We start from the raw sequence: 23,971 nt of genomic DNA, 5'->3' as shown, positions 1-23,971 counted from the left end.
AAAAATTTGCGACGAGTTTCATTTAAAGCAATAGGCCTAATGTGCGATTTCCTTAAAGAATAGGATCTTATTTGTTTTCCACAAAGTGTTAGTTTTCATTGATCACAAATTATGTTCCCTATTAACTTCGAGCAAACAAATGAGGTAAAATAAAAAAATCTCATTCCAGCGCCTATAAATTATCATCAATGCGTGTATTAGCTCGCCGATCGTAATCAATTTGAGCGGAGCGTCACGAAGCTGGGACGTATAAATAAGACGTATAAGGAATAGCGGTATACATACAGTTTATACGTCAATGCTTCAATGAAACTTTTTAAAATGTATACAAAGTCATCTATATAATACTTGTTGGTTTTTAGCAGTGTTTTCTGAGAAGTATTTCGTAGAGTGAATTAATTAACCCAAGAACTACAGAGCCATATTTTATAACAGGGACTACGAGGGGGGGGGGGCTGTTGCAATGCCCCTAATTTTTCAATTATAAACGTCATATACCGTTATATGTGATACCAATGTATAGTTATGGGTCTCTTCTAGCCAGTGATACCACAGTATAAACTGTGTGTATAGCGCTATTCGTCTTACTTCTTATTTATACGTCCCAGCTGCTTGAAGCTCAATAATGACAATTTTCTTTGTTTTACCTCATTCATATTCTTTATTGAAATCGCACATTATCGCTTTAATGTTCGTGCGTGATTGAAGTGTTTTAGTATATAATTAGTCTAGGAGCAAGGGGTTATGAAAAATGGTCGACTTCAACACCCACGTCTCCCAATCTTTGATACCATGGCGTGTTAGTATAGACCCTCTAGATCACCTCTAGGGAGGTTGTGGACTCAAATGATTATTGTAGATTGCATTTTATGCTATAGAGGGCGTTTTCAAAATGGCCATCAAAACCCAATAATTGGAACATTTAACAGTTGTCTTAGGGCATTTAAATATATGCACTTAATTTAATGCCCACGTGACCAGATGGGCGCTGACATTACAGCGTCTAGACAGGATGTCTGGAAAAGTGACCTTTGGCACAGCGGGTGGTCTTCCTGTGTATTTCAATTGGAAACGCGGGATGCATGTCCAAATTTTCTAGCAAATTTGTCATTTTTTTGCAACTTTGTAGTATTATTGTAAGAATTTCCGTCGATCAAATCTTTCAAAATTTAGTTCTTGAAAACATACTAAAAAAACAGAATCCCCCATGTATAATTATTTTGCCTATTAAATTTTCAGCAATTTTGATGATATTTGTCTGAAAAATTCCTATCTCGTGGCATTGTAGCACATCTACTGATCACTTGGTGGTCTTGGTATGGCGGCGCCCATAGGTCACGTGGGCATTAAATTTAGTGCCTTTTATTTAATACCCTATGGTAACTGTTTAAGGATAACGTACTAATTTTACGATTCAGATCCAATCCGATTTGCAAACATTTTTGAAGGATTATAACTACACTCAACGGTCAGTGCTACAATGTAAATCCAGAAGTTGAGTTCTGAAAGCTCAGGAATATTTCCAAATGGCTGCTAAAATAACACAAAATGGTGTTGGAACCTATTTCATGCGAGATATTCTGGAAATTTAGAATGAATGAATTGTTGAATGAATGAATGCATGAATGAATGAATGAATGAATGAATGAATGAATGAATGAATGAATGAATGAATGAATGAATGAATGAATGAAGGAAGGAAGGAAGGAATGAATAAATGAATTGAATGAATGAATGAATGAATGAATGATGAATGTATGAATAAATATGGAGCTCTTATTAATATAATATTACAATAATGAAGATAAATATGTATATAGTTAGTTTATAGATGTTGAACGGTCACCTTAAGAGTAAAACATACCACAACCTAAGTTCCCCTACCTCCTAGATTCTGTCAGATAGGTTCATGTCTAATAATTATCTGAGTGTTGTAAAAAGTTATAATAAAATGTTAATACATTACTCGAGGTCTCGTATGTATTCTACACACTGACCTCTATACATGGATAGCGGGCGGCGACCGCAAAAAGTGAAACTACTGGCCGCCATATTGGAAAGGGAATAAAAGAAATTTCACCTCACTGATGAGAAAAAAAAAACCTACACAACTCTGTGTAAAGGTATACATTAAAATTTAAATCAAAATTAAAATTGAAGAAAAAAATTCGCTCCGAAGGCGTCGTAAAAAAATTAGTTCAAATCGCCATATTGGTCAGGTAAAAAAAGCCATAGTTGCTGGTTTCAATTGGCGACTATCCTATTACGTGCGAGCCCGCTATCCGTGTATTGACCTTTTTCCCTCTATCCCACAATGCACTATTCTAGGGGGGTATGACGTAGTTCATCAACCTCATAGATCGTGTGCATCCGATGGTCTTTACCAGGCCTTTGCAATTATTTTGTCTTAATATGGGCATACTGATTCCATATACGCGGATTATCGTAAAGGCCATCGATGTTACTAATTATGCAATTATTGAATACACGAGTGATGCAGTTACGGAGCGATGCAAGAGATTTTGTTTTCGTTTTATTTTCAACTTCGAAAAAAAAGTGAAACGGACGCCGGTAAAATATCACTGCGTGTCCCGTCATCAGTTTTTCACCATTAGGTCTATAAAATGTATACAAAGTTAGGTTTCAATAACAGGAAACTATTTTTGGCGACGACACCGTGTCCATAAGGCATAGAAATGTTGGTTTTTTTTTGCCCCCGAAAGGTATTAGTGATCGCGCGCCATTATCGTGATGATCGGAGATTCCTTTTTTGTGATGAAGGCACCAGCCGAAATGTCCGTATTCCAGAATGTAATGAACATAACTCTGTACTCCCCCGGGGAGTGATGTATTTTGCGACACTCATACCCCCCTGGAATAGTGCATGATGGGAAAGAGGGAAAAAGGTCTATAGAGGTCAGTGATTCTACACCATTATGTTGTAATTTGGCAGCCATATTGAAATAAATTGAGTACCAGATCCGTCAATTGTAGAATGGATCTGATTCTTGAAATGACTACTTTATTTGTACTTATATGTGACGTGTCATGTCAAAAGGAGACACTTTTGGGCAGGTTATGAAAATTGAGTTTTTTACATATATTAAATATAGAGATATTTTGCTCTACAACACCGTTTTCCCCAATGAAATCGGACATTCCTAATCGAAGATATTGAGTTCAAAAGTTATGGTATTATAAAATTGGAAATTGAGATATCGGCCTTTAAAAATATTATTGACAATGTTGAGAGTAGGAATTAACTTGAAAAGTGTCTCAAAAACTACAAGATGCCAGTTATATTCGGGTCTGAAACTATCAGACAATATTCTTAGCATTAATAACATCACAAATTCGCAACAAACCCAAATTATGAAAAAATCACCCACCGGCAGATTTTTGGCTATTTCTCCATTTATGATCCTGCCCAAAAGTGTCTCCTTTTGACATGACACGTCACATATATCAAATTATTTGCTTTATTTACTACTGTACAAGTTATTTTAATTGTGTTTTAACACCAGAAACTTTGGAACATCATAGGAGAAATGTATTTCTCTGCACATGAGATAGCATTAATCAGGGTATTATATCAAGTTACAAACTGTTAATATGTACACACAGAATTCTAATATACACAAGAACTGGTTATCTGTATACTGATGCGTGGCCGCAAACGTAACCGTCCCGGCTGAAAAATGAACCAAAAAGAGGTACGCCAAGAATATTTCGTATCACGTACGTCAAAGTTCACTTTTCAATGTGCAAACTGTAGTTAGGATAATGAAAACGAGTAAGTAAGTCTACTAAATGACCTCAAAATGTGAATGAAAAAATACACCATATTTAGCCATTATCAACATGGGATCATCCCCAGGAATATTTTCCTTAAATAAAAGAAAACTAACACCTCCGCTATATGGTATTTTACGATATAACATTAATGGAAAGAAAAGTGCAAATGTTTTTCGTGTTTCGAATCGGACGAGCGACAAGCTCTATGACGTCATGATGTAAACAACGTAATCGTCATTAATAACTAATTATGTAAACCCAAATATGTAGATATCCAAAAGTGTGAAGTTCAACGAATCAAAATACGATCCTGGTATCCAATTCTATGCAAATGAGTTGAAGGAGGTTACGTAAACATGTACATTAATTCTGATCTAGCTTTACTAAAAGATCTTTGTAATGCACAACAACATCTATAATTTAGGTTTAAAAGACAAAACAACCAAAGTTTCGGGAACATAAAAACACCCCTTTTAATAGGCAAAAACAACAACACTAGTGTTTTTGCCCAGTGAAATGGATGTTTTTATCCACCCGAAACGTCGGTTGCTTTAACCCAAATGTTTGATATGTTGTTGTACATATTAAGGGATCGGATAGCAACGTTTGCACAGTATTTTTTGTGGGACATGAGAGCACGTCCGACACATCAAAATGCATACTGAATACGAGAAATGTCTGAAGGACATTCCTCGTATTCAGAATACGTCGCTGATTCAATGATTCAATAATACACAAGCACGCTATGTGTTTAGCCATCACTCGATATGTGAACTCCGAATAAAACCTGAGATCTCCGGTTTTATTAAAAAGCTTAAAATTTACTGTAATTAAAGCAATTCAGGCTTAGTCTTTTGTATGGTACACCATTTGGGCATTGTAATCATACAAAAAGCAGAGGACGTCGCTGTGGAACAAAAATACAAATTATGGCTTTAATGACATGTTGAATGTTTTGCATCGAGTTTTTGAAAATGTTTGATGATTGTTATTAAAACGTTTTCTGTACAACGTTTTACGTTTGCTGTGATCTTCCTTTTGTGTTTGGCCAAAATAGAGTAAAATTGTGAAATAGTCTGAAATTGAATTGTTCACACATTTCGCGCGCAAATATCACAGTAAAAAACTGGCACAAAATATGCCCCCTCAATCCTAATGCTTCCGCCGCCACTGCAAGGAGGAGGAACAAGGAGACAAGCAGAGAAAAAAAGGAGGAAACGGGAAAGAGGAGACGAAGAAAACAGAAGAGAAGATGAGGAAAAAAGATGAAAGGTAAGAGGACGAACAAATCTATACTTTCAAGAAATTCGCATGATCTCGCCCACCCAGTACAATACGGCTGGCTACGCCCTTTTATCACGAGATAAGTATACCGCCTGTATCAAAATTATTGATACCATCAGTTGCCAGTAATATGAACATGACTGCCACATCAAAATACAACATAGGGTCAACATAATTTGTTGATTAATGTCATAAACAGTCATTATGATCATTTTAAGAAGACCCTATTTGCATTTGGAAGAAGCAGTGATTTCAATAAGCATCAAAACTGATGGGTACGATCATTTTGATATAGCCTGTATATCACGAGACAAGTATATATCACGAGACACTTTTAAAGTAGGGATGACCAATGAACCATCAACTTGATTAGAACACTCCCATAGACATGCAGGGAGCTCAACTGTGCACTGCTTGCACATACATTTCTAAATTGATCTCATTCTTTTATTTTTCAATATTTTTCTGTAAAATTTGGGGAAGTTACTGCCAATAATATTTTGTAACTATCTTGCAAATTACAGCAACATAACTTATTTTGTTTTTCTGTAAGTGCGAGTCAAAATTGGTCCATCGCCACAGTGCGCTTAATTGCCAGTGGCTGAGTTTAGCACTGCTCAAGAATGGCACAAAATATTCAAATCAGTAAGATCAGGTGAAAAACGTGGCCTACTGAGCTGTAATTTGGCAGAGTTGCCAGTAATACCTCTATCATACCCTCTGTAAAAAGGTTAAAAAATTGAACAAGTAGATCTCGAGTTACAAATTAAATCACCAGCTTCCCTTTGGAATTTTTATATTCCTTTCAAATCATGTTAAGAAGACACCTTTCTGAACATAAATGTGAAGTTTCGTGCTCATTCGATGTATTGTTCACCTGATCTTAACCCTAAATGTTTTCTTATATTTAGGCCTATAACATCTACAACTTGCTGCTGGCTATACCTTGTTTAGGACTTTCAAAAGAAGTACCTGAATGTGCAACCATAACTGTTTCAAAATAGCCCGCGATAGTCATGCAGGTAACTCCGAGGTCAAGCATTGAATTGGTTTGAACAAAGATACTCATAATGTATTGAGTGCTACTTTGGTTTGAATGAGGAATACTACAGGAATACACATGAGCATGATGAGGATAATCTCTATTGTTGTGAATGAGTCAATGACCTTCAAAACTTAAGATTTTGTTTACATACACCTACTAATTGGTCATATTAAACCCAATAACATTGAAATTCTTGGTTGTGAAAAAAAGTTCACCTACTTAGTGCAATTTTGATTTTGTGCCATATCGGCTATCTTGGATGATTTTTGGCAAATGTCCTCTAAATGCATGATTTCAATGCCTTGGTTTGAAAAAATAAGTTATGCCAGTGACTAGTTAAGTGCCATTTCATAAGAAACCCTTTGATACTTTCACAATATGCTTGTTTCATGTTTGCAAATATGTTAAAATAAAGAAATATATAAAGGTAAATATATGCTTATGCCAATTTTGCTCCCAACTGCTATTTTTGGACCTTGTCATTTTATTTCGTTCCAATGACCGGTCAGAATGGGAAACTTTGATAATTCATAATTCGAAAAGTTTTTGAGCGATTTTGACCATTTAACCACCAAAATACTTCTGTTGATTAGTTCTACTCAGAAAACAATCTTTTGTAGCAATAGGGTCAACATGAAATTTTGATGGTTATCCCTATTTAAAGGCTGTTATATTTGTACAATGCAGGCAGGAGCGTATTGATGTTTATCTATTTCTGACAAGAACGACGCGAAATCCCAACCCTAGCGTAAAAACGAGACACAAGATTTGTATATTTAGTTTATTCCATATTGGTGTATTTTGAAGTAGACTTAATACATGTAGTATCAAATAAATTGCCAACTCTTACTTTGTTTAGAAGCTGTATTGATGTTGATCTATTTCTGACAAGAATGACGGCTTCTATTAATTAAACTAGACACAAATTTTTTTATATTTAGTTACCATATTGATGTGTTTTTGCAGACTTAGAATCAAATAAATCGTCGTATCTTACTTTGTCTAGAAACTCAAAGATGCATTGGTCTATTTTTGACAAAATCTCTACGGCGTGTGGTTGCTGATATCTATGGATGGCGGATACCTTCAAAATACGCGTAAGATAATACGCCTAACCTTACACGCCTGAGATGCACTCTTAGACGTCTAAGAATTTCGCGGTAGACTTGAACCAACGAATCACAGGGCCAGAAATCCCAAACAACCAATCATCTTAAGCGTAAAATCGTGGAATTCGGGAAGAAACGCGGAAAAGGTATCTTTGCTAAAAAGAGGAAAAAAATGAACTGAAAAAAGCGATATTAAAAAAAATTAACTAAAAAATGAAATCGCTGATTATATATATATCTAAAACCAGGCTAAATGTTAATTACTACCCCAAGTTGAATATTTTAAAAACTCACACATTCAAAACGTGACACCATTCGTACAGTCAATCACTGTTTGATAATAAACAAACATTCTTGTTTCATTCCACCCGATACTTCATAGCCAAAATTATTGGAAAATAAATACTGATACCTCAATTTGTGAAAATTGATACAGCCCTAGCTACTCGTATGAATCACTTTCGTATATTTTTTCAGTTTATATGTCAAATATACCCAAGCATACCCTACATACAAATTCCATTTGCATAAGTTTTTCCTTCCCAATTCTTTTATTCTTTCCGGACAATAGCATAGGCTCGTCAGTATATCTTCTTATTTGAAGGTGTGTGAACTTATTTTTGGACACGCTTCTAAAAAAAAGAAACCCGGTTTGGTGGCACTCCTCTTCCAAACGCGACCAAGTCAGGGCGGCCCGGTGAAGAAAAATGTACATTGGATTAACACGGGAGTTTGGATAAGATAGTAGATTTCCTTTCTCATACAAATGCATGCTCCCCCGTTATTAAAGCTTGTACCGGATTCAAAATTCAGATATTTTGAAAAGAATAAGTAATTGAAACATAGAGCAAGTACTAAAATCAGAGCTTTTATACTGTTTGATATATGACGCTAACTAGTTCATCTCCTATACCCACAGCACAGCGCTACTAGTACGGGTCAATTACCTATGTGAGTGCCACTGTGTTGTGTGCATACATGTAGTTAACAATAACTGCATGATGGACTTCTTCAGGACAAAGTACCTAAAATGAGACATGTAGACCGCCCCTTGCCTACTGATGGCTCTGAAAAGAGCCGTTCACTGAAGACTGCCCGTTGTCAACAGAGAACAAGCAGACCTCGCCTATTTGCTAAGTAGGCAGACTGGTCAACTGGGAATTTTCAGTTATTATATAGCAACTTTTTCAGATGGTCTATAAGTAAATACTAAATTTACTTCCATGTGAATCTCCCTGGTGAATCTTTACCGGGTGTTATCCAATTACTTGTTCATCTATGACATGCGCGTATTTTTTTTTGGGGGGGGGGAGCTTTGGGGGGGGGGACGGAGGGCGGAAAAATGAAGGGCGACGGAAAAAGAAGGGGCAGGAAAATTATTTCACTATACACAATAAAAATAAAAGTATGCATAAATTAAATCAAATAATGGAACTTACGTTTCGTTAACACAACGTTTCGTCCGAAAACATCTGTCCACACTACCACAGACGAATCACAAACAGTCAAAATCCCCGTATGCTGTGAATTCTCGCATATTCATGAGGGCCGATCGTTCGAGCATGCGTGTCTAACAATCACGCCAGCATTGCGTGCCTATACAGATTTACTAGTATCACTTAAATTATTGTCTACGCAATACAATAGATGCACAGTAAAACTGTGCGTAGCAGTTTAGTCTATCGCACTTCATATCATGGAACGATCAGTCCTCATTATAGGGTGGTGCTGGACTTTGTTTGTTTGTGATTCGTCTGTGGTAGTCTGTGCATCGGACATCATCAGTTTCTATCATCAGGTGATTGATTCAGGTCATGTGAGAAACGTTGTGTTAACGAAACGTAAGTTCCAGTATTTGATTTAATGTCTGTACTTTTGTTTTACCAACTTAATAAAAAATCTACACCAACATACCAAATAAAGAATATTATTTTTCTCTTCTACCAAGGTAACTTTTTATCTATGCGATCGATCTTAGTAAATTGCCAATCGTTTCTTCGGTCGAAACACGTAGTGGCAGGACAGATGCAAAATACAAGAAAACGCGTTTGAAGGGTAAGCTACTAATAACTCCTCCAAAATTTACTGTCAGTGGACCGATCCCATTTGAAATTGAAGTTAAAGGAAACTATTAAAATGTAACTTTAATAGTTAAAAAGGAATAACTTTTTAGGATTTATCTAGCGTTTAACTTATACGCCACAATGTGAAACGGAAGATTTGGGGAGGGGATGTTTTTGAAGCTTAGGTCGCACATATGTGAAACGGAGCATATCGGAATTTCAGTGTCTTTTGAGTCTTTTTGTACCTTGCGCCACATCATTCGTCATTATTTGAAACTTAAAATTTGCGGTTTTCGACTCGTTTCTGAAGCATACGTCACATTATTGACGGATGATGCTAATTCTGTGCCTAAATGTTCCCAACTCCGATTTTCGCCGTTTCACATAGTGGCGTATGTTGATCGTACATCAATTTCTGAAACGGAAGATATTGGATTCTTACTAGATTTTTAACAAAGGTCAATTAATTAATAATGTTGTTTATTAATTAAGTATAGATGAGTTGACAAGTGTTTACATGTGATACGCCCTCTGTTGATCTGAGATCAAAACTGCCAGGCAAAAACACTATAGTTTACATGGAAGAAGTTGATTTTTTTCATTAACTTTGGTTTCAAAGCAAATACTACTAAAAATGTTATCAAACTTGTTTACAAATGCATCAAGCTATATATATATAATATCACAAAAAACTTCAAAGGTTTTTAAAAGTTGGGTTTTGAAGAGATTTATGTGGTCTGCCATAGACACTCCTGTGTTATTTTGCCTGGCATGAAACAACAGAGGGCGGTCTGAATGTAAACATGTGACATCATAGGTCAACTCATCTATAGTTGAGCTTTCTTACTTGGTGTACTTGATATTTAAAAGCGTTGGGCCAAATTTCATAAAAATTACCAAAATACGCAACTATGTGTTGCGACCGACGGTTTCAAATGCACTTTTATTTACATTTGCCGGTAATTCCAATTTTACCGCCCTGATATTTACTGCCCAACACTGACACAGTCATGATAATTATGTCTTCCTAAAATACCGCCCCAAATTCTAAGCGGTCTTAGTATGACAAAGATTTTGAAAACCAAGAAATGAACAGCAACCAACAGCTATAATCATGACATGATTTGGAACATTGGGAGCAGGTACAATCATAACATTGTTCTAAATCATCATCATGAAATAGAATCCTTTTTTCCCCATATAGGAGTAACAGTGAGTTGTTAGTATATAAGACCTTTAAAATGATCAAAGTGAAACATGTATTATAAGTAGGCACATGAATGCTTATCATCACATGTTCTGTGCATGAGAGCTTTCAATTAATTATTCAGTACGTGAACCTTTACTTTCCAAGGGTCCCAATTTTGGACAAATCACAATTGGCCAATTCCTGAAGGAGATATAATAATAAAGAGCCACCTAAAGTCCATTTAGGGAGGTTTAAAGTCCACTTTTTACGTTGAAGACGATTTCTTCGCAAAACAGGTCTACATTTCGGAAAATCCAAAAGCCTGGATGAAATTAATTACAGCTGCCCACCGTGTAAATCCTGTTCCTAGATTTTACGGCCAAAAAAATACCCACCCAGTAACTTATCCTTATTTATCCCCTTGGTTGAAATGGAGATACGTGGATATCTATATAAATAATTGAGAGCTGTGAAAAAATGTTCCACACTAAAACCACGCCATTATGCAGCTCCATCTCCCCCAATTTTTATCTTAATATGACTCCACATATAGGGCATAAATATTTGTCATAAATTAACAGATTAATACTAAAATAAAAATCCCTTTAAAAAGGGATGTGCTGGGACATGGTTGTTCACAATGAGTAACTTCATATTTCTTTTTGTAAAAATAGTCAAAATAATTTGAAGTGGCAAGATTCGGTTGGTTCAAATCCCAAAATCAGGCACTTTTTCCCAGATACTGATGACTCAGTTGGATTCATTACATCAGTTCCATTCCAATTCTTATACTTCAATTCATATGCTCTTTCCGTTGTTACTCCTCTTCAGGTTTACGTTCACCAACTTAAAGCCCAATATGAACAATTTCAAAATTTGACCCCTATATGACCTATGACCTCAAAACATTTTCACTCACATGATGCTCCCTTACGCAGAGATTATTATCACTAGGTAATGTTTGACATTGAAATTTACTTTTACAAAGGAGAGCAATTCCCCCCATCGCTTAATCTAAATCAACAATGACCTCATTTGACACCTAGATGACCTTTGACCTCAAATATCTCCACTCACGTATTGTCCTCCTACTCAAATATTATTATCACCAGGTTTGGATGGCATGAGTAGGAAGCAGACACTGTTAGGGTACAAACACCCCTACACATATACCCCACATACATGGATTGCTAAATGGTCTTGTGGCCTAAAAAACAACCGACGTTCGCACCTTATAGTATAGATTAATTCATTCATAGCTCTTTTTTTTTTTTTTTAATTTAAGCATACAAAGTAACAAGCAAAATTTCGAGAAATATTATTTTTCGAAAGGTACCAGTACATCCCGGGGGGGTACTCAAGTTTGGTTTTGGTAGGGACGTGCCGCTGAGATTTTGGAAGTAGACCCATAAATATACCAATTTTTCAAGAAATTTGGACCCATTGATATACCAAAAGTCAAAATGTTCGGCCGAATTTGTCCAAAATTGTCTTAGTTTTTACAAATTTTCCCAAAATTTTGGGAACATTTTGGCTAGATTAAGGAAAAATTGGGCTGTTTTCCGAAAAATTGAGAAAATTTTGAAAAAGGACCCATTCATATACCAAAATAGGCTTTGAAAAAGGGGTCATTGATATACCAGAAGGCTGAAAATGCTACCCATGTTTGCGCACCCGGGCAGTACATATTACAGGCCTACACATACTGAACCCCAAAATAGCACCTTTAAAGCCAAGAATTGAATGTTTACTGATAATATTCTTAGTAACAAAATTCAATCATTACTTAGGACCTATGCCCTAAAGCTTCATTCTAGTTGTGACATATTTGTCATCATAAAAATAGACCCAAATATTTGAAGGTGACGTGTGCATCAATAGCTTTTGGTCATCATCGTGTTACCAGGAAATGTACATATTTCCAATATCCAGTGATCTTGCTTATTTATTAACACAGGTCTTCGATGTGAGGGATTCAACTTTTACCATGTTTACTGCATGTTACATGGTCAAACATGTTACATGTAGTTGAAAATTATCCAACACATATTAAGATAATAGACCACCACAGACAGACCACTAGGAACATGAACAGAGTAAGATGTGTAAATTAAATATGTCATCATAACTCAGCAGGTAGCTCTCACCAGAGATATTGGATCACATACCATACAACACACTGAGATACTGAACTCCAACAAAGCATGTGTGGTACCCGGTGTGTCTGCCCACATGATCCCATAGCCTGCCAAGATAAGTGTTCTAGTGAAGAGAACCAGCAAAACTTCCTAGTCAAGATTCAGAAAAATTATTTTCCTAAAACATATACCTATTTTACCTTAACATGCAAAATCAACACAATATTTCTGATATCTGCACAGGCCAATTTTAGTATTTCTGTTTGTCATAACCATTTTGATCAATTGTTTGCAACATTTTTACAAGTTTCCGTTTTCTTCATGAATTACTTATAGAAACAACAGAAAACAGAACCCAAGCAATAAGGGAACTTTTTCAGCGTTATCATGGTTAACAGGCATGCAGTGGGTACTAAAAATGGGTTCAAAGATTAGCCTCACTATAAGGGTTCAATATCAGGCTGTCTATATTGTGGCATTGTCCTAATATTGGAATCACACACAGCACCACTTATTTCAATGAAAGTGTGTAAAATTATCCTTACCAGTTTACCTATTTACAATTGATGTAAACTATCATGAGGACAATATTTGTGTATTTGTTCTCTGTCATCTTAAGGGGGTACTACACCACTGCCCAATTTTTTGCCTAATTTTTTTCATTTCAGCACAGAAAACGGTTGTGGAGTTACAGTCAAAAATGAGGGAAAACCAATATTTGATCAATAAATCAATAACCACTTGCCTTTAGTTGCTGCATTTTCAGTGCAGTAGTTGTAGTCCTTGCCCTTATAATATACATATCTTACTTGTCACCAATGCGCTATAATTTTTGAGAAAAATGCAAAAATAGGCAAAACATTGGGCAGGGGTGTAGTACCCCCTTAAATAAGACACTAACAAGGTAAGATGCAGTATATTAATATTACTGGTAGTCTGTCTGTGAGTCTGTCTGTGAGTCTGTGTGTGCGTTCTAATGCTGGGAGCGGACAGGTCGCATGCCCCTTGATCTTGGTGGGTAGATACGTCTTGGTCCAAGGCAGGTAAGACATTAATCTAATATAATAATGCTGGAACTGACAGGTCACATGGCCCTCAAACTTGGTGGGAAGGTGCGACTTTAGGTCCGTTCATACTACGCCGCAATTGCTTTGCGATGCGGTGCGTTGCCGCACTGCATCATACTGCAGAGTACTGCATGGCGGTAAATATATTTAAACTTGGAAATACGACGAGGTGCGGTGAGTTACGGTTAAAAGTAATTGATTGACCTTTAGTCTGAGCCGAAACATTACTTTGCAATTGTTAGGTCATCCAAGGTCAACGATCAGGTCCAATTTAAAGTTGCTCCGATCGGGCTGTAACAATCCCCGGCACTTGAGGAGTATAAAACCGAAAAGGTCATCCGATGTCAAAGGTCAGGTCAAATTCAAAGTTGCTCAGATTGAGCTCACTCCTCCCTACGCCATACATAAATTCGCACAGCCCCAGTTCCCTAAATATGAAATTTAAAAATGGGAAATTTAGTTCGGCAGAGGTGAGCCTCGAACCCACGGCGCCGCCGCGACTAGCTGGTATCGTGGCTACAATATACTTCCAACGCGCTAACTCGTTCGGACAAATAACTTATTGGTAGCCATTTTGAATTTTAAATATATATATAGACAACCCAACATATCCAGGTAGAGAATTGACAATATCATTACAAGAAAAGACAGAAAACGTACCATATTTTGGAATTATATCTGCTTAAAAGAATTAATATGTAGAGCGCTAAATTGTTATTAAATTGCGCGTTCCACATGCTATGCTTATTTATATTGCACGATACACGTGTTCGTATTTGCCGCAAATTTACGGCGGAAGTTGCATTACGAACTGCATCCGAAGTCCATTTTGAAGCTAACAGAAGTGGGTGTTTCTTATCAGGCATTTGATTGTTCCAGTTTGCACCAAAAATCCGCATAGAATCCCCAAATTTATTTACGAAATTAAAAGATAAGATTACCATGACAACAAAACGGTAATCGTTTGAGGGGTTCTATGTAAAATTTACATCATTTTTTCCGTCTTTTTTAGTCTTTATTTTCACTAAATTAAACAAAAAGGCGTAAACAAAATTTAAATAAATACTCTACCTATACTAAAGTAAGTGGGTATTAAAAATCGTTAAAATATATGTATAGTTAATATTCATTTTTTCCTTTACCTATCTGACATATGTTTATTTGAAAACCTAGCATTCGGCTTTTTTCCGGAGAGGTCACAGGACTACCGTCAACAGTGCACTAATTAGCATTAAAATTAAGTTGCTGCGTGAGCTGCTGTGGATTGAGCTGTAAATTGGGGAAAATAATCTCTAACAATTGGAGAGTATAAAATCGCAAAGGTCACCCGAGGTCTCAAAGGTCAGGTCACATTCAAAGTTGCTCCAATTTGGTGACATTTACGGAGTGTAAAACTGCAAAAGGTCATCCAAGGTCAAAGGTCAGGTTTTAAGGATGATCATCACCGTTTACCATGTTTACTAACCACTCCGGTTTACTAGTCGCTCCCGTTTACTCAACCAGCGGAAATTCCAGGAATTAACGACAAAAACCCTAAGGAAGACATGGGAAAATCAAATTTAAAGCTTGGCTTAAAATATTTAGGTCTTTTCTGGAAAAAATGTATATCTTCAATACAAAAGTTCCTCTAATTAGATTAATAAAGTTTACTTTGAGGACTGTTAAATATCAAAAATATAAACAATATAAATGTTTAATAATTTGCCATAAAATTTGTATTATATCGCGAATTAAAAAAAAAATCAGAATTATTTTGTGACGTGGTAGTATATCAAAAAAAGACAGTTTTGGACAGGTTATCAATTTTGAGTGTATATATAGAGATATTTTGCTCCACAACGCCGTTTTCCCCAATGAAATCGGACATTCTTAAAGCGAAGATATTGAGGTCGTAATATGGTAATATAAAATTGGAAATTGAGATATCGGCCTTATTATTATTATTGATATTATTGAGAGTTGGAATGATCTTGACAAATGTCTGAAAAAAATGCAAGATGCCAGTTATATTCCGGTCTGAAACTATCAGACAATATTCTAAACATTATTAACCATTTATAATTATTATTAACCGTTTATACCATTTATATAACTCGACCTTTAAAACGTTTTCTGTAAAACGTTTTACGTTTGCTAGGATCTTCCTTTTGAATTTTGGACCAAAGTAGAGCAAAATTGTGAAATTTTCCGCGCCTAGCGCACACTGGTCCATCAAATACCTATTTTACCTTAGCATGCAAAATCAACACAATATTTCTGATATCTGCACAGGCCAATTTTAGTATTTCTGTATGTCATAACCATTTTGATCAATTTTTTGCACCATTTTTACAAGTTTCCGTTTTCTTCATGAATTACTTATAGAAACAACAGAAAACAGAACCCAAGCAATAAGTGCTGGGTTGCCGTTGGCAACCCAGCACAAAAAGGGAACTTTTTCAGCGTTATCATGGTTAACAGGCATGCAGTAAAAAAAAAAAATGGGTTCAAAGATTAGCCTCACTATAAGGGTTCAATATCAGGCTGTCTATATTGTGGCATTGTCCTAATATTGGGATCACACACAGCACCACTTATTTCAATGAAAGTGTGTAAAATTATCCTTACCAGTTTACCTATTTACAATTGATGTAAACTATCATGAGGACAATATTTGTGTATTTGTTCTCTGTCATCTTAAGGGGGTACTACACCCCTGCCCAATTTTTTGCCTATTTTTTTTTAGCACAGAAAACGGTTGTGGAGTTACAGTCAAAAATGAGGGAAAACCAATATTTGATCAATAAATCAATAACCACTTGCCTTTAGTTGCTGCATTTTCAGTGCAGTAGTTGTAGTCCTTGCCCTATAATATACATATCTTACTTGTCACCAATGCGCTATAATTTTTGAGAAAAATGCAAAAATAGGCAAAACATTGGGCAGGGGTGTAGTACCCCCTTAAATAAGACACTAACAAGGTAAGATGCAGTATATTAATATTACTGGTAGTCTGTCTGTGAGTCTGTCTGTGAGTCTGTGTGTGCGCTCTAATTCTCGGAACGGACAGGTCGCATGCCCCTTGAACTTGGTGGGTAGATACGTCTTGGTCCAAGGCAGGTAAGACATTAATCTAATATAATAATGCTGGAACTGACAGGTCACATGGCCCTCAAACTTGGTGGGAAGGTGCGACTTTAGGTCCGTTCATACTACGCCGCAATTGCTTTGCGATGCGGTGCGTTGCCGCACTGCATAATACTGAAAAGTAATGCATGGCGGTAAATATATTTAAACTTGGAAATACGACGAGGTGCGGTGAGTTACGGTTAAAAGTAATTGATTGACCTTTAGTCCGAGCCGAAACATTACTTTGCAATTGTTAGGTCATCCAAGGTCAACGATCAGGTCCAATTTAAAGCGGGCTGTAACAATCCCCAGCACTTGAGGAGTATAAAACCGAAAAGGTCATCCGATGTCAAAGGTCAGGTCAAATTCAAAGTTGTTCGGATTGAGCTCACTCCTCCCTACGCCATACATAAATTCGCACAGCCCCAGTTCCCTAAATATGAAATTTATAAATGGGAAATTTAGTTCGGCAGAGGTGAGCCTCGAACCCACGGCGCCGCCGCGACTAGCTGGTATCGTGGCTACAATATACTTCCAACGCGCTAACTCGTTCGGACAAATAACTTATTGGTAGCCATTTTGAATTTTAAATATATATATAGACAACCCAACATATCCAGGTAGAGAATTGACAATATCATTACAAGAAAAGACAGAAAACGTACCATATTTTGGAATTGTATCTGCTTAAAAGAATTAATATGTAGAGCGCTAAATTGTTGTTATTATTATCACCAGGTTTGGATGGCATGAGTAGGAAGCAGACACTGTTAGGGTACAAACACCCCTACACATATACCCCACATACATGGATTGCTAAATGGTCTTGTGGCCTAAAAAACAACCGACGTTCGCACCTTATAGTATAGATTAATTCATTCATAGCTCTTTTTGTTTTTTGAGAATTTAAGCATACAAAGTAACAAGCAAAATTTCGAGAAATATTATTTTTCGAAAGGTACCAGTACATCCCGGGGGGGTACTCAAGTTTGGTTTTGGTAGGGACGTGCCGCTGAGATTTTGGAAGTAGACCCATACATATACCAATTTTTCAAGAAATTTGGACCCATTGATATACCAAAAGTCAAAATGTTCGGCCGAATTTGTCCAAAATTGTCTTAGTTTTTACAAATTTTCCCAAAATTTTGGGAACATTTTGGCTAGATTAAGGAAAAATTGGGCTGTTTTCCGAAAAAATTGAGAAAATTTTGAAAAAGGACCCATTCATATACCAAAATAGGCTTTGAAAAAGGGGTCATTGATATACCAGAAGGCTGAAAATGCTACCCATGTTTGCGCACCCGGGCAGTACATATTACAGGCCTACACATACTGAACCCCAAAATAGCAGCTTTAAAGCCAAGAATTGAATGTTTACTGATAATATTCTTAGTAACAAAATTCAATCATTACTTAGGACCTATGCCCTAAAGCTTCATTCTAGTTGTGACATATTTGTCATCATAAAATAGACCCAAATATTTGAAGGTGACGTGTGCATCAATAGCTTTGGTCACCATCGTGTTACCAGGAAATGTACATATTTCCAATATCCAGTGATCTTGCTTATTTATTAACACAGGTCTTCGATGTGAGGGATTCAACTTTTACCATGTTTACTGCATGTTACATGGTCAAACATGTTACATGTAGTTGAAAATTATCCAACACATATTAAGATAACAGACCACCACAGACAGACCACTAGGAACATGAACAGAGTATTATGTGTAAATTAAATATGTCATCATAACTCAGCAGGTAGCTCTCACCAGAGATATTGGATCACATACCATACAACACACTGAGATACTGAACTCCAACAAAGCATGTGTGGTACCCGGTGTGTCTGCCCACATGATCCCATAGCCTGCCAAGATAAGTGTTCTAGTGAAGAGAACCAGCAAAACTTCCTAGTCAAGATTCAGAAAAATTATTTTCCTAAAACATATACCTATTTTACCTTAACATGCAAAATCAGCACAATATTTCTGATATCTGCACAGGCCAATTTTAGTATTTCTGTTTGTCATAACCATTTTGATCAATTTTTTGCAACATTTTTACAAGTTTCCGTTTTCTTCATGAATTACTTATAGAAACAACAGAAAACAGAACCCAAGCAATAAGGGAACTTTTTCAGCGTTATCATGGTTAACAGGCATGCAGTGGGTACTAAAAATGGGTTCAAAGATTAGCCTCACTATAAGGGTTCAATATCAGGCTGTCTATATTGTGGCATTGTCCTAATATTGGAATCACACACAGCACCACTTATTTCAATGAAAGTGTGTAAAATTATCCTTACCAGTTTACCTATTTACAATTGATGTAAACTATCATGAGGACAATATTTGTGTATTTGTTCTCTGTCATCTTAAGGGGGTACTACACCACTGCCCAATTTTTTGCCGAATTTTTTTTATTTCAGCACAGAAAACGGTTGTGGAGTTACAGTCAAAAATGAGGGAAAACCAATATTTGATCAATAAATCAATAACCACTTGCCTTTAGTTGCTGCATTTTCAGTGCAGTAGTTGTAGTCCTTGCCCTTATAATATACATATCTTACTTGTCACCAATGCGCTATAATTTTTGAGAAAAATGCAAAAATAGGCAAAACATTGGGCAGGGGTGTAGTACCCCCTTAAATAAGACACTAACAAGGTAAGATGCAGTATATTAATATTACTGGTAGTCTGTCTGTGAGTCTGTCTGTGAGTCTGTGTGTGCGTTCTAATTCTCGGAACGGACAGGTCGAATGCCCCTTGAACTTGGTGGGTAGATACGTCTTGGTCCAAGGCAGGTAAGACATTAATCTAATATAATAATGCTGGAACTGACAGGTCACATGGCCCTCAAACTTGGTGGGAAGGTGCGACTTTAGGTCCGTTCATACTACGCCGCAATTGCTTTGCGATGCGGTGCGTTGCCGCACTGCATCATACTGCAAAGTACTGCATGGCGGTAAATATATTTAAACTTGGAAATACGACGAGGTGCGGTGAGTTACGGTTAAAAGTAATTGATTGACCTTTAGTCCGAGCCGAAACATTACTTTGCAATTGTTAGGTCATCCAAGGTCAACGATCAGGTCCAATTTAAAGTTGCTCCGATCGGGCTGTAACAATCCCCGGCACTTGAGGAGTATAAAACCGAAAAGGTCATCCGATGTCAAAGGTCAGGTCAAATTCAAAGTTGCTCAGATTGAGCTCACTCCTCCCTACGCCATACATAAATTCGCACAGCCCCAGTTCCCTAAATATGAAATTTAAAAATGGGAAATTTAGTTCGGCAGAGGTGAGCCTCGAACCCACGGCGCCGCCGCGACTAGCTGGTATCGTGGCTACAATATACTTCCAACGCGCTAACTCGTTCGGACAAATAACTTATTGGTAGCCATTTTGAATTTTAAATATATATATAGACAACCCAACATATCCAGGTAGAGAATTGACAATATCATTACAAGAAAAGACAGAAAACGTACCATATTTTGGAATTATATCTGCTTAAAAGAATTAATATGTAGAGCGCTAAATTGTTATTAAATTGCGCGTTCCACATGCTATGCTTATTTATATTGCACGATACACGTGTTCGTATTTGCCGCAAATTTACGGCGGAAGTTGCATTACGAACTGCATCCGAAGTCCATTTTGAAGCTAACAGAAGTGGGTGTTTCTTATCAGGCATTTGATTGTTCCAGTTTGCACCAAAAATCCGCATAGAATCCCCAAATTTATTTACGAAATTAAAAGATAAGATTACCATGACAACAAAACGGTAATCGTTTGAGGGTTCTATGTAAAATTTACATCATTTTTCCGTCTTTTTAGTCTTTATTTTCACTAAATTAAACAAAAAGGCGTAAACAAAATTTAAATAAATACTCTACCTATACTAAAGTAAGTGGGTATTAAAAATCGTTAAAATATATGTATAGTTAATATTCATTTTTTCCTTTACCTATCTGACATATGTTTATTTGAAAAACCTAGCATTCGGCTTTTTCCGGAGAGGTCACAGGACTACCGTCAACAGTGCACTAATTAGCATTAAAATTAAGTTGCTGCGTGAGCTGCTGTGGATTGAGCTGTAAATTGGGGAAAATAATCTCTAACAATTGGAGAGTATAAAATCGCAAAGGTCACCCGAGGTCTCAAAGGTCAGGTCACATTCAAAGTTGCTCCAATTTGGTGACATTTACGGAGTGTAAAACTGCAAAGGTCATCCAAGGTCAAAGGTCAGGTTTTAAGGATGATCATCACCGTTTACCATGTTTACTAACCACTCCGGTTTACTAGTCGCTCCCGTTTACGCAACCAGCGGAAATTCCAGGAATTAACGACAAAAACCCTAAGGAAGACATGGGAAAATCAAATTTAAAGCTTGGCTTAAAATATTTAGGTCTTTTCTGGAAAAATGTATATCTTCAATACAAAAGTTCCTCTAATTAGATTAATAAAGTTTACTTTGAGGACTGTTAAATATCAAAAATATAAACAATATAAATGTTTAATAATTTGCCATAAAATTTGTATTATATCGCGAATTTAAAAAAAAATCAGAATTATTTTGTGACGTGGTAGTATATCAAAAAAGACAGTTTTGGACAGGTTATCAATTTTGAGTGTATATATATAGAGATATTTTGCTCCACAACGCCGTTTTCCCCAATGAAATCGGACATTCTTAAAGCGAAGATATTGAGGTCGTAATATCGTAATATAAAATTGGAAATTGAGATATCGGCCTTATTATTATTATTGATATTATTGAGAGTTGGAATGATCTTGACAAATGTCTGAAAAAAATGCAAGATGCCAGTTATATTCCGGTCTGAAACTATCAGACAATATTCTAAACATTATTAACCATTTATAATTATTATTAACCGTTTATACCATTTATATAACTCGACCTTTAAAACGTTTTCTGTAAAACGTTTTACGTTTGCTAGGATCTTCCTTTTGAATTTTGGACCAAAGTAGAGCAAAATTGTGAAATTTTCCGCGCCTAGCGCACACTGGTCCATCAAATACCTATTTTACCTTAGCATGCAAAATCAACACAATATTTCTGATATCTGCACAGGCCAATTTTAGTATTTCTGTATGTCATAACCATTTTGATCAATTTTTTGCAACATTTTTACAAGTTTCCGTTTTCTTCATGAATTACTTATAGAAACAACAGAAAACAGAACCCAAGCAATAAGTGCTGGGTTGCCGTTGGCAACCCAGCACAAAAAGGGAACTTTTTCAGCGTTATCATGGTTAACAGGCATGCAGTGGGTACTAAAAATGGGTTCAAAGATTAGCCTCACTATAAGGGTTCAATATCAGGCTGTCTATATTGTGGCATTGTCCTAATATTGGGATCACACACAGCACCACTTATTTCAATGAAAGTGTGTAAAATTATCCTTACCAGTTTACCTATTTACAATTGATGTAAACTATCATGAGGACAATATTTGTGTATTTGTTCTCTGTCATCTTAAGGGGGTACTACACCCCTGCCCAATTTTTTGCCTATTTTTTTTTAGCACAGAAAACGGTTGTGGCGTTACAGTCAAAAATGAGGGAAAACCAATATTTGATCAATAAATCAATAACCACTTGCCTTTAGTTGCTGCATTTTCAGTGCAGTAGTTGTAGTCCTTGCCCTATAATATACATATCTTACTTGTCACCAATGCGCTATAATTTTTGAGAAAAATGCAAAAATAGGCAAAACATTGGGCAGGGGTGTAGTACCCCCTTAAATAAGACACTAACAAGGTAAGATGCAGTATATTAATATTACTGGTAGTCTGTCTGTGAGTCTGTCTGTGAGTCTGTGTGTGCGTTCTAATTCTCGGAACGGACAGGTCGCATGCCCCTTGAACTTGGTGGGTAGATACGTCTTGGTCCAAGGCAGGTAAGACATTAATCTAATATAATAATGCTGGAACTGACAGGTCACATGGCCCTCAAACTTGGTGGGAAGGTGCGACTTTAGGTCCGTTCATACTACGCCGCAATTGCTTTGCGATGCGGTGCGTTGCCGCACTGCATCATACTGCAAAGTACTGCATGGCGGGCAATATATTTAAACTTGGAAATACGACGAGGTGCGGTGAGTTACGGTTAAAAGTAATTGATTGACCTTTAGTCCGAGCCGAAACATTACTTTGCAATTGTTAGGTCATCCAAGGTCAACGATCAGGTCCAATTTAAAGCGGGCTGTAACAATCCCCAGCACTTGAGGAGTATAAAACCGAAAAGGTCATCCGATGTCAAAGGTCAGGTCAAATTCAAAGTTGTTCAGATTGAGCTCACTCCTCCCTACGCCATACATAAATTCGCACAGCCCCAGTTCCCTAAATATGAAATTTAAAAATGGGAAATTTAGTTCGGCAGAGGTGAGCCTCGAACCCACGGCGCCGCCGCGACTAGCTGGTATCGTGGCTACAATATACTTCCAACGCGCTAACTCGTTCGGACAAATAACTTATTGGTAGCCATTTTGAATTTTAAATATATATATAGACAACCCAACATATCCAGGTAGAGAATTGACAATATCATTACAAGAAAAGACAGAAAACGTACCATATTTTGGAATTGTATCTGCTTAAAAGAATTAATATGTAGAGCGCTAAATTGTTGTTCAATTGCGCTTTCCCCATGCTATGCATATTTATATTGCACGATACACGTGTTCGTATTTGCCGCAAATTTACGGCGGAAGTTGCATTACGAACTGCATCCGAAGTCCATTTTGAAGCTAACAGAAGTGGGTGTTTCTTATCAGGCATTTGATTGTTCCAGTTTGCACCAAAAATCCGCATAGAATCCCCAAATTTATTTACGAAATTAAAAGATAAGATTACCATGACAACAAAACGGTAATCGTTTGAGGGGTTCTATGTAAAATTTACATCATTTTTTTCCGTCTTTTTTAGTCTTTATTTTCACTAAATTAAACAGAAAGGCGTAAACAAAATTTAAATAAATACTCTACCTATACTAAAGTAAGTGGGTATTAAAAATCGTTAAAATATATGTATAGTTAATATTCATTTTTCCTTTACCTATCTGACATATGTTTATTTGAAAAACCTAGCATTCGGCTTTTTCCGGAGAGGTCACAGGACTACCGTCAACAGTGCACTAATTAGCATTA

Source organism: Amphiura filiformis, chromosome 11 (genome assembly GCF_039555335.1).
Source record: "Amphiura filiformis chromosome 11, Afil_fr2py, whole genome shotgun sequence".
Classification (NCBI taxonomy): domain Eukaryota; kingdom Metazoa; phylum Echinodermata; class Ophiuroidea; order Amphilepidida; family Amphiuridae; genus Amphiura; species Amphiura filiformis.
This window is presented reverse-complemented; position numbering follows the sequence as displayed.